The sequence below is a fragment of the Rhynchophorus ferrugineus genome, unplaced genomic scaffold (genome assembly GCF_030347505.1).
Source record: "Rhynchophorus ferrugineus isolate W39M unplaced genomic scaffold, kcgeb_rfMv2 rfM1, whole genome shotgun sequence".
In the NCBI taxonomy this organism is placed as follows: Eukaryota; Metazoa; Arthropoda; class Insecta; order Coleoptera; family Curculionidae; genus Rhynchophorus; species Rhynchophorus ferrugineus.
In genome coordinates, this window is record NW_027472580.1 from 80831932 (window position 1) to 80846010 (window position 14079).

Genomic DNA, 14079 nt, shown 5'->3' on the forward strand with positions numbered 1-14079 from the left:
TTTTTAATATATTTATGAATATATGAAAATACGATATGTAATATTTGAAAATTATATCAACCATTTTTTCAGACGATATTTTCCAAAATATGTGTTGCCAAAATATGATATAGTCTATCCAATAAAACAGCCAATTTACCTCATCAAAATTTATGATGCCAGAACGTTGCAATGTTGCTGCAGTAATGTACAATTTTCAAAGGTAACTTTAGGTTTCAAAGTTTGCCTTTTTGTAATCTCTATTATCACTAATATTTTTTGGGTTAAATGAGAAGGAAAAATCGTCTCCGAGAATTTTACATTTCCACAAATTGTATTTGGCAGTATATTCCACATCATCTATGACGTACATTGGCTGTTTCTTGGAAGGACTATACTTTCATTTATTAGAAGATGGCTATAACATGGTATGAATTAATTAGAATAAATATTAACTGAACGCAAATTAAACAGTAAAAATCACCAAAAGTTATATATATTTGGAGAATACAATTATCTAATACCCCAATAAATTGTTGGCGCTTAGTATACTCAAGTAGCGCTTGGGACCTGCTCGAATGTTATTCAAGAGTTGCAGTACTTTTAATCTTTTTTTCTTTTATTGTTGTCGCAATATATCACTTGCTTGTTGTAACTTTCTGGTAGTTTCAGTATTACAGTACCATTGGTGAGATATCACATGTAAAGTAGATAAAGAACCAATATACTTTCTTAGAGTACATCTGCTTTAGATTCCTTTACTGTTGCATAGGTCTCCTTGACTGACTCTAGATATTCTGGCAGAGTCTGTATTGAAAATCCTAGACAAAAGCTTGATCTATTTCTAATAATATAACCAAACAAACTTCTTATTTTTGAAGGTTTTTTCAATGACTTCTATAATTCCATTGTTGAATGTTTGTTTACCAAATCAAAATGATGTGTTTTGACTGAATTTTGAATTATTTTAGATATTACTAGAATTAGAATGGGTCATTGGGTTTTTCTTCATTCAATCCTCAATTGCATTCTCATGGTTCAGATTTGTTCTACAGGTTTTAGGATCATAATATGCGGATCATATGTATCATAATATATAATATGATCTTATTTTCTTGATAGATTTTGTAGCAATACTCCAATTTTCTTAGGTTTTTAGTAGTTATTTTTTAACTATAAAATAAATTACTAATAGAAACGAGCAAAATAATTTTCACCACAATTAAATACAAAAACAAACCGATAGTTATGCTTGCGTCTGATAATTAAATTGATTAGGTAATTATGTATTACTAATAATAATATATTATGAATCCTTTCTTCGCGATGAACTAGATTATTTATTCAAGTTCATGTCAACTAAGCCAACAGCTCTATTACTTAAACTGTTATTAAAAATAGGATGTGGTTATCAAATATAACATTTTAAAGTAATTCTGACATTAATTTTCTATGGCAGATATATTAAAATTACAAAAAATCAAGTATTACATAACAGAAATAGTTATTTTCTATAGAAAATTTCTTCGTAAATGGACTTTATTATATCAGAGTATTAAATGTTCTAAGCCCAATAAGCCAATTACGTGATTTAAATAGCTAAGGGTATAAAAAAGCTACTTTAAAGCAACATACTGTAACTCATGATATCTCTTTCTGAATTGAAAAAGGTATATATTTTTTAGTACATAATACAAACGTTTACAATATTTTTTTAGGTGTGTCAAATTTTATAAAAATCTGTCTACCTTAATCAACAATAAAGTTTTTTCAAAAAAGTTTTAAATATTCTTAAATGGTCTGTTGAAAATATTTTTCACTCAGATTTTCAAGTTCTTGAAGCGTCGGGAAAATATTGTTGACATTAGAAGAACTTGTTCGAATATTGAAATATTCAATCAATTTCAATAACTCTTCAAGAACAAAACATATAAAACGAATATGCTATTAATATTCTACTAAATCGAGTATTTTGTATTGTAATTAATATTTAAAATAATAGTTCACACAAACAATACCTATATTTATTTCATCGTTATTAAAATGATATTGTTTTAAAAGCTTTTTTTAGCCATTTTGGTTCCATATCATATTTTGGTATTGTCGCTCGAAAATTTCGCCGGCATACTTATATGGCTGTTTGCACTTTCTCGGGTTTCCCACTCAAATATATCTCGAACGACAAAAAAAACTCAACCCCCGTACCTGTTTATTTTATTTCACCTTCTTCGGACGTTTTCTTTTTCACCCCATTTTGTATTCGATGACAAAATGTGTATACGTTTCTATTTCATTTAAATACGTAAGGCTTGTGTTGTTGTAAGAAACCTTTATATTAAGATAATATTAGACCAGTGTTGTTTTAATATAAAATAATAATACCTGGGGTATGATCGATAAAATGGTCAAGAGCTTTTTGTAATTGTATTATAGTGCATAGGCTATGTATGATCAGACCTGACGGTGTTGTAAGTTCACTTATTTCACGAGACATTTGTCTAGTAAATAAGTAATATTCGACCACAAATAAAATAACTGTAAGTTGAGTTCAAATACTGTTAAGCGATGTATGATATCGATATTATATTTTTGATCATCATCCTTCCTGTAAATGTAAATTTTAACTCAACATGGTTGTATATATCATCAAGGAAATGTATGTCCATTTCTCATATTGCTGTGACCGATATAATATATTGTACATATCAATTAAATAAAGTACCCTAATTATAAACAACACCAAGTGCTTTCTTTTTCCATTAACTCCTAAGGCGGGTCCTGAAATTTCCTCCTCGATTCCTTTGTATTAACTACACTTTAATGTCACTTTTGGAAGTTATTCTCAACTATATATAGAAACAAATCTAAAAAAAACTTTTCTAGTTAACGAGAAACGCGAGAAGTTACTACGTGTATATTTATGTGTATAATTTATCAGCAATTAACATCAACGTTCAAGGTATACTTTTAATTTATTTGATTTAAATTGGCTGGAATATTTTTATATAGAGGTAGGCTATTTAATAACTTTGTTTCTAATTTAAAACAACTATGATTATTATCTGAAAATGAATTTTGTTTTAATGACAATTGAAGTCAATTTTAGGAGTTCTCGATATACCGTCTTCCTAACCAACTGTTTTTTTTTTCAATAATGGATTAATTTCCAATCAACCAATAATAAGAAATCTATTATTATACAGACTATATACGAGTTTCCAGGGTCTGCTTCCCTTCAGTCTGTGACCGACCCTATTATCTTTTAGAATTTCAAGCATTTCTTGGTTTCATGAAATCTGGTTTCATGTTTTCCTGTAAATCTTGTGATTTCATAAGGATTGTTAGTAAGAAGGATAATACGATATAAGTGTCTCCACCAACTATTGTCTTTTTATACCAATTCTTCCATTGATTCTATATTAAGGTATTTTTTTCACTTCTCTACTTCTCCTCCTGTTCATTTTTGTTTCATCCCTGACCTTTCTGAGGTATTTCACTTATACTGCATGTATCTTACTTTAATCCCTTGACAGTACTCACAACAATACTCACATTACGAAAAATAATGTTAAGATTATTTTATATATTGCTGGTTACAGTTTCATTTTAGATTGACTAGATATTTCTTTTCTTTTAATGAATTTACTATTTACTTTAGCTTCTATACCCAAATATTTAAATGCATCTATTTGTTCAATTTTTAATTCTTGCTCTTCTGGCTATCGCCTCACCGTAATTTTCGTTTTGCTTTTGGTCATTATCATTCCTTATTCTCTTAGTGTCCCATTCTCGTCTGGTCTAACAATTGTTATTTGTACCTATACCTAACCAATCCAACCTTTTTAATTTAACATTTCTTTATTACTTTTTGCTCGTTTGTTAGCTGTATAGCTTTTATCATAAATACATATTTCTGGAATTATATTTGAAAGTTTATTAGCTACTCCTCTTTGTTTTGATATAATGTATAATATGTCTATTCTCACTTTTCCCAAATCATTAAATCCTCTGTATTTTTGTATTTTGTGATAATATTTTGTAGATTTTTGGCTATTTGTCCTATGCTGTTAGTCTTTTCAATTTTTCCGTATCCATATCTCTGCCATTTCAGCGATACTGTTGGTATCTTATCTAATATTGATTTTACACGATCCTCTATAATTTGCTCCTATATCTTCATTGCTATGTACAACAGAATAATCCCTTAATAATTACTACAGTCCCTTTCATCTCACTTATTAGATGTATTGGTAAATATTAATTTTTGTTCAGATAGATATTTACCTATGAGGGATACCTAGATCTTTCCATACTCTATGTAATTTATATGCCCTATGCTCTATGTAATAATTCATGCCCCTCCTGGCATACTTATATAAACATTTCTAATGCTATTTTATTTCTTGATGTCAAATATAACGTTTTAATTTTATATTGTTGTTATATGACATAAATTTAAAGTAAATTAAAGTCTTGTTACTTATAAATTGATTGGATTTTCTTCTTAGAAGCCAATATAGGTGTCTATATTTTATTTACAACTCCCTTTTTAACACGTTCTTTCCATTCCTTTTGACACCTATGTCTGTATAAGTTGTATTATATATATATATATATATATATATATATATATATATATATATATATATATATATTTTTATTCGATTATCAGTTTAGTTTGGAATATTGTCTAGGTTATTATCTTGATCAAGAGTATATTCAAGAGTTCTTGCCAGGTGACATAAGGTAGGGAGGGTCCGACAGTTTTTACGGTTCCCATTATCTTCTCAGGTAAATATGTTATCTCCTATTTATTGTTATTGACAAACAGTTTGTTTCGCAGCAATCTTATTTCCAATTCATTAAGCAATACATTCGAAAAACGTAATCCAATCTTTGAAAACCGGAAAAATGGTTGTTCATAATACGCTAATTGCCGTATGTGGTGAGAGATATAGTGGTGTAAGTCATATAGATTTTTTATATATTTATGTAATAAGTTTAGTTTACCAGGTTGTTTTTTATGGTTCAATATTGTATAGAACCTCAGAAATATACTTACTAGGAAAGCAAGATTAGGTGTTAATAAAATAGATAAGACCTAGACTATTTATTCTCAATAGACGACTATTTCATGCAAATAATAGTAAAACAATAAAACTAAATGGTGGTTTTTCAAACCTCCCTCATATATTATATCAAAGTATTGCATTATGCCTTATTGAAATGCAATAAAAATTGGGTTTTGCTACTTCACAGAAATGCTAATCATATTTACATAAATAATAGAACAGCATGAATCGAAGTAACAGCAGCGTCATTAGTTAGAATTCCTTTCGAAGAAGCACTAATTAGAATACTAATATAGACACACAAGAGTAAGTAATAGGCACACATTTATTACGAAATGATTAAAAAATATATTAAATAAATTGTTAGTAATATTTATTCTATGTCTTTATGTCAGAACAGGATAAAGTTTAAGTGCACAAAGTCGAGATGTTTTCCAATACTACCTATTCTTGTTAATTTTTGTTGTATTTGTGTTTGTGCCTTGGTTTAACATAGGAATAGATACAGACACTACGTAATACTAAAAGCGTTATTAAGAACTTTTATGTAATACGATAGTTGGTCTTTTGTGTCGGTATAAAAAATTAAACATCTGCATTAAACTTGTGGATTCTAATAAAAATTCGTCTGCTTGTGTTCGGTGTTTAAAAGGAGCGCCAATAAAAAAATCGTATACTCAGTGACATTTCCGCCTGATAAACCATCGAATGTCGCAACGTTATTAGGTCTTTATTGAGGCCGACAGTCATTCTTGTGTAAGGCAGTCGAACTAAAACGATAATTGGCTCGGTGGCGAACCCGTCGACAAAGAAATACAAATCCCCGTTGATATAAAACGGTTTTTGTCGGCGTCACAAAAGGCGTCGTGATTAGAAACGGACGGGAAAACAACTATTTTCGTTTTAGGAAAAGTCGGCAGTCATTGGAGCCATTGACTCTTTAATTAATTAGGTCAGGTCTAGCCGCCGTATAGACCGCCAATTGTTCCTTGTTAAACCAGGTTAGTGTTTTGTCAAACGTGTATTCTTTATTTATATAAAACATGGCCTATATAGATGTGAGGATATTTATTTTTTGCTAATATCTTTAATTATTACTCTGAACCTAGTGAATATGAGTAATTTGGTATTTTACAAAGATTGTTTGTCATTCAATACTTGGTTCAAATAATTAATTGCAATTGATTACATTTTCATTTTAGTTTTGCATGAAATATATTTTCTTAATGACACGATTTATTATTTTTGAAATAGGTTGTTTACTACATTTTTCTTAACTCATTCTTATTAGTTAAAACTAGAATTCTGGTAATATTTGCACCACCTTCAGTGGACTGCTTACCAGTTGTATGGCATAATATCTCGCTACTAAGGAAAATCATTATAGGATTGTCCGCGATTAGCTCATTGTTACGCTTTATAATGAAAACATTTTTATACGCTATATATTCTATCTTTAAGATCTTCAGAAATGTTGTTGTCAATGTCTCTACTCCTCAGATATCCAGGAATCATGAAGAGTTAACTTTACGTCTAAATGTCTTTTCAATCTAAACCTCTTATATGTGGCATCAATCAATATATACCCGGATTTATTTTAATGATTGCTTTAGTTAACATTGATGTACTTTAAATTTTAGTAATGAAACGACCTCCCTTCCTTTTCTTGGTCAGGAAGATATTTTCTATATTTTCAGGAGTTTCCTCTACTTTTCCGCATGTCAATCTATATAAAGGCAATAATTATTTTATATATTTTAAAAATAATTCTTTAAGACTTTCCTTTTCGTAATCCATATTGTTTGTGTGATAAATTTCTTGTGAACATCAATTCATTTTTGAGCCTTTCCAGGAAAACTTCTATACATAACTTATCTTCAAGTTCCACCAGACAAATTGATCGTCCCTTATCATGGACCCTCGAAGGACGTTTTTAAAAAGTAGTATTTTTTATCTTTTTCATTAATTTATAAATGAAAGTTTAGACACTAAACTATAAAAAGAAGTATGATATAATCTGGTTTAGCTTTAGGGACAGTCGTGAATATCCCTGGAACATTATTTGTATTAGTGTCATTACAATTTTTAAACCTATTTCCAGGTATACCTAGTTGGTCATAGCAAAATTTAAAAATTATGAAGAAAGAATATCATAGTTGAATGTCACAGATAAATTAGTTATGGAAAGATGACCAGTTACATCTCCATTTTTATTGATATCATTAATTTTGGAGGAAATCCAAGAAGGTTTTCCATAACAATCTACTTTCCATTTCCCCATATAACACAATTCACTTTATCGCAAGCAGATTCTCCCTATTTTCTTTTTGCCTTGGCAATTGTCACCTTCAGTCTATTTTTGCAGTCTAAATATGCTTATTTTCATCCCGCTTTGCCGTACATTAATGTCAACCAGTCTCATTTTGTTGTTTAAGTTCTTAAGTTGTTTGAGTTCAATGGTCTTCTAAACACATTTCTACTAGAAATGCAAGTTTTGATTTACATAGGGGTGAAGACACACTTTTGCTTATTTAACTATTCTGTTATTCCAGATCTATTCATGTTAAGAGAACTATTATTTGACTTTAGTATTAGTTTTAAGTATTTTTTCTTAAAAATTGTTAAGTATTCAACAAAATTGATAATAATAAATTATCAATCGTTATCGGATCGGAAATAAACAAAACAGCAAACACCGATATTGTTGCTGTTTTAAAATAGCATTTTAAATAATATTAATTTCAGTTGAAACGATATTAATTAATATAAATAATTATATTTTTATGATTATTTAATTATATATAATGGTTTAATTTTAAATACATATATATAAATGAATTTATATAAACTGACTATGTTTTAAAGCATTATTTGTTTCCTATCTCTGGGGCAGTTACAATGCAAGTCAAAAAAGGGATATGTTTCTTGAGATCCTTCAATAGTGGTGGTGTTTAGCCAGGCAATTGCTCGGAAAAACTAATAATCAGAAGGGGCTATTTGGTGAGACTTTCTATTTTAGCATTTCCAATTCGGTTTTCATAGATTTTGCAACAAGCGAGGAAACTTTGTTGTGTTTAAATTAACTTGATCGCGCTTTCGTTCTTTTCAAGAAATATGTTTCACTTAACGACGTTAATTAGAAAAGGTAGCGATCTCCCATAGTGCAAACTTTAAAGGAAAAGCGTCCACTGCATAATATTTAATTGGCAGAAGAACCTGTGTTACTTAAAATATAAGAGTGAAAAACTTTATATAGTTTATAAATTGCAGGTTTAAGTCCATGGTTTAATAAAATGGCAATCTATCGGCCAAAGCAAGATTCCGTGGATGTAGAAATTCTAGGTTGAAATATTTTTAATGTTTTAGTCATATAATGAAATAGTGGATATATATCTATTAGCATCCTCAGATGATCGTTCGCTTCAGACACAAGACTTGAAGATACCATAACAACATATAAATATTAGAAGAGCCTCTCTACAGAATGAATCTAATTACTTCTACAGATTACTCTGGAGTAAAACTGGATATTGTTTCTATTTTGTAAGTGCAATTAAATTATATAATACTTAACGATGATATGCGAGTCAAAAGAGTATCGTTAGTTTTACAGAATTGGTATAAAAGTAATTATTATATAGATGATTATTATTTCAGGTCAAAACACGAAAACAAGATCGCCGCTTAAGCGAATTTTCAGGAAAACATTTTCTATGATCTAACTCTAAGTTCTTGAGTCAGTTGGATGTTAGGCTGGCCGTGATGATGCTGATGTTAGTTGGTGTTACTGGTAGTGATATTAGTTCTTTTTCACATAAGGAATTATGGGCCTTGGGTTCCTATGTACATGTTCTCGATTAATCAGTTTTTTCTGTGACGACCGATTGATATTAAACAATGGCGGCCAGATTTTGAAAGAATAAATGTAAAATGTGCAACCATTTTGTATTAACGAATACCACTTTGATGCGATAAAGATATAATATGAATAAGAAGAATACGAAATCATTTTCTGACATTTCATTGTTAGTTTTCGACTAAACGATTCTGAAAAGGTAAATTTTATGTCAGGGACGGTTTTGTACTTATTATATGAAATCTTAGCTGTCACTCTTAGAAAATATTGATGAATGAATTATTTTTAAATACTTACCTGCAATGATAAAGATCCGAAAAGTGGGAAAATGACACAAATTGTTTCAATATGACAGTTTCATTGTCAGTAATATAGGGTTAGGTAGGTAAATAAGAAGTTTTCTGGGTAATTTTGTGACTAGCAATGAAAAATCGATCTATTATATCAAGTTCAAATGCATACAGTGATGGTTTACTTCAAGAGATCGATCTACGGCACCGAAGCATAGTGTTCATATCCATCAACTCGTGCATACAAACAATAAAATGTAGTGTATAGCAAGGCATCACGAGCTTGTAAAATCCAATGATAGTTTTACTAGGGATAATACCATGAGATATGGGGGTGCAAAATAATATCAGTAGCAATTAACTGACGTAAAGTCGTCCTCTTGTATGATGACGATTGACCACATGTTAAAAGAGTTGTGAAGGACATACTGTTACAGTTAAGTACAGAGGAAAAGTTGTTGAAAATTCTGGAAAATATTTTAATCAATATATTTTATACCAACATTTCTCAATAAAGGCCTTTTTAAAGTGAAAAAAGGATTTTGTTTATGTTCAGAAGCATATAACTTCATAACGCTTCATAAAGTCCATTGTCATATAACATGAAGACATCAAGTTGTAGTTGCAAGCCTGAAAATAGCAGAAACGAAATTAAAAAATTATTTTAACAATAAATCAGTAAATATATATGAATTTTATATATCTTGTTTGAAACATACCAGTGTCTTAAACATTTAATATCAAACAATAAACAATCCAACAAAGCTCTCCATTTTATATTTTATATTGAGGAATTAACTTCAGCATCCAATAATTCTTTAAGCAAGAATCCTCGTATATAATACAAGAGTTACATGTTCGAGAAACATAATAAAGAAACATTCCGGAATGTTCTTTCAATATAAACGTTGTAACGCAGACTAAAACAATCTAGAGGGCGGGCGATGCCAATCGCCACCGCGAATACTAATGCCTTTCGTTCCCCATACCCATTCAATTCGGGAATAAGCCGAAAAAAAAGCGAAGAAGAAGGCCAGAAACTTCATTAAAATATTGAAAGAAAAGCAGGTTGTTTCGATTCAGCTACACACAGTTCATGACAATAACTATTCCACACGAGCAAGGATCAGGAAACCATTAAAAGTTGTTTATTTTCATTGCTACTTTCAGCCAAATTGGAAAATGGGATCGATATAACAATTTTCTTCTGGCGTTCGGTCGTCGGAAACTTGTATGCTTTTACAGAAAACCATCACGATGCCAAACTACTTCCATTCGGATACTTTGAAAGGGTTTTATTTTTAAATTAATTCATTAAACTTCGAAAGTCAATTACTTCCAAATATTTAAATAGGTTCCAGTTCTCTGACTAGATCAATTTATGTTAGTAATCACAGAAGCATATTACCCTCGCTATTGTTAATTTGGTTATTTAATTAATGTTGAGATTTTAGGTTATTCTTTGATATTTTGAGATTACTTTAACAAACAAATTTATTTATTTAATACACCAATCTAAACTTTTGAAGACTCTATAAATGAACTAATGAGTGATCTATATACAACGTGGTTTTTCGTCTTAACTGACACATATATTTCTAACAACTACATAACTTGAAAGTCCCTAGAAACTGGTAACATTTCATTATTCTACTTAACACAGATTCCTTCTTTTCACTAAAGAGGAAATACTATACTTTAACACTTTCCCTTGTTAAGTACAATAATCAGTAATCAAACAAAAAAAAATTATATCCTACAGCCATCCTAATTCACCACAGAAAACCCGCAAACGAGTCCTCTGAAGTGGTTTAGTCATGATGTCTGCCACCTGCTGCTCCACCGAGGCACGTTGAATTCTGTTGTTAGTTGTCCTTGACTGAATAGCCAGATTGGTCTAGTCTCAAGCATTAGACGCATTAATGCTCCGACTACTTCTCCGTATGGAAACTTCTGCTTTGTATTATCTTCTTTCACAGATTGAAGAAAATATACAACCAAGCCCTGAAAAAGTTGTTCCAAAACCACCACCAATAAGTCTATAAGTTAGGAGTAATAAAGCACATCCATGATTTATTGACAACCATTACTACGAACTACACAATTAAAAGAGTTAGCTATGAAACAATAAAAATTCAAGTGTTCGATGCGGAGCACTTTAAAGTTCTAGTAAAAGAATTAGATGAAAGAAATACCCAATACCATACATTCGGGACAATATCCGAGAGTACATTTAAATTCGTGTTGAAAGGATTACATCACGGGACGGACCTTAACACCATCAAGGCAGCTCTAGCTGAAAAAGGCCATGAGGTAAATGTTCACAATATACGATATCACACGACAAAAAAACCTCTGCCTATGTTCTATGTTGATTTAAAACCTAATGGAAATAATAAGGCGGTGTATGAAAACACCAAATTGGAAAATAATATTATTAAATGCGAACCACCACATACAAAAAGAATTATACCACAATGCACTAGGTGTCAAGTGAACAGGCACACAAAGACTTACCGTCGCAAATCTTATAGATACATAAAATGTGCAGGAGAACACAAAACAGGGGATTGTACTCGTAAAGTTCGGGATGAAAAAATGAAATGTGCTAACTGTAACGTAAATTATCCAGCGAAGTACAAGGTTGCGCAGTACAGAAGCAACTACAGCAGAAGCTCTACCCTGCCTTAAGAGAAAAAGGCATCAACAGCAAAGAGAACAATCCACATCTACCAGTCTACCCACCAGACCAAGTCAACCAGACATAACTTGTGCCCAAATGGTTGAAAATGGTTCAGAACAAAATCGAGAAACCACATCACAACCTACTAAAACTAGCAGCAATATTTCTAGATTAGAAATCATGATGGCCTAACTAATGGATTAAATGAGTACGATGCTTGGTCTACTCACAACCGTCGTCAGCAAACTTACCTAATGAATGAAACCATTAGCTACAAAATCGCCGTCTCGAATGCCATGTCATTCAAGATGATATAAAGCATTTCGAAAAAGAAAAATTCCGTAGAGGAAGTCCATGGACCATTAACAACGTCTGCGATTTATTGCCCACCCAAACGTAACAACAAGGCAGAACACTATCAAAAATTCTTCAGTACGCTAGATAATAGAATTCAAGCCGGAGGAGATTACAATGCAAAACATTTAATATGGGGTTCAAGAATAATAACCTCAAAAGGTAGAGATCTACTAAAAGCAATAAAGACAGATAATTTACAACATATCTCTATTGGTGAACCAGCATATTGGACCTCAGACAGAAATAAAAAACCAGATACTATAGATTTCTGTATTACAAAAAATGTTGATACAAAAATGTCATGCAGAATTATGTTTCGACCTGTCTTTTGATCATTCACCAATAATAGTAAAAATTTCTTCAAAAATTACCATCAAAGTTAAACTCCCTTCTCTGTGCAATAATAGAACTAACTGGCCCTCATTTAGAGAAAACTTAGACCGAAACATCTCTCTAAACTTACGGTTACGGTAACTGAATAACTATATAAATAGCAGCACAACCTTACAAAAAATATACAGGAGGCAGCACATTCCGCAACTCCTAACAGTGAAACATTTCCAGGAAAAAATACACATATATCATACAATACAGAAAAAGATACAATGCGGAAAAAAAGAAAGTTACGACGGAATTGGCAACAGCAAAGGACTGAAGAAAATAGAAGAAAATTTAATAGGGCAATAAAAGAGCTGAAAGAACTTATCCAAAATTAACAAAACCAAGGCATTCAAAAATACCTAGAAAACTTGACACCAACTGAGGCTACAGAATATTCGTTGTGGAAAGCCTAAAGCTTAAGCCTATACTCAAGCCTATTTGGTCATATGAAACAACGCGATATTTCTCTAGAACCTATAACGAGTGTAATTCAACGTGTTTGTCGAAAGAGTGTCAGTGCATCCCAATGTACTCGCTAATCAGCCAAATATGCGACGTGATATTGAAGTGCGTAGACTAAAACGTTTAACACCACCTGATCTGATTACTGGACGTATGTAGACATGAGAATAAGCTTCAGAATACGACTAATTAATTAAGATCATATTTTGTACAGAAGATTGCTTGATGAAGTGATTTTCTACATGCCATGTATATATAATATAGACATAAGAAATACTTATTACCAATAGGGCAGATTGTGGAATCACGAAGAGTAATAAAAAAAACAACTTGACATCAATACAAAAATCCTTTTTTGAGTTTTGATTTCACATGACGTTTATCTTGAAAACCCCATCTCTCATGATATAAGTGTAACAGATCAGATTTGCATTCGACAACAGAAGATACATCAACTCTATGTACAGGTACTAATGGTTTAATAGCTGCTTTGTACAGAGTACCATTTACTGCACGAAAAACACATAATTTGAATTGACTATGGATATTTACAGAACAGGACATTGGCGTTGACTCAAACTTACTATTTTTTTCCGGTCATGAGCAGCTAAAACACAAAACAAATTTTTATAAATATTCGGTACATACCACACATCCTTCAATAAATTTTTACATGCATGGCGATGCTATGATGAAAGAACAATGTTAGTTTGGAAGCGATAGTTTTTTTCACATTCTGGAAACATTACACGACTACAAAATACTAATACTAATGGAAAACTATTATTTTAATTATCCAATTGTTGTTCAAACAGTTGTTTAGAAATTCACATTTTCAGCCATAAGTATTTCTGATGAAAAGCATGCAACCACCCAACACATATGTGGGGTATATAATCATCATATTTAAGCATTGTAACCTAGCTATAAAACGAGTGTTGCGTTGCATAACTCAGTGCTCAAAGAGACTAAATTATAAATAAAATTTACAGTGATCTT

At 31.0% G+C, this 14079-nt stretch overlaps 1 protein-coding gene across 1 annotated transcript in view; it reads left to right on the forward strand.

Annotated features, from left to right (window-relative positions):
• The window catches only part of LOC143200289 (uncharacterized), a 193403-nt gene that overhangs the window by 27511 nt on the left and 151813 nt on the right, over positions 1-14079 (forward strand). The window lies entirely within an intron of this gene.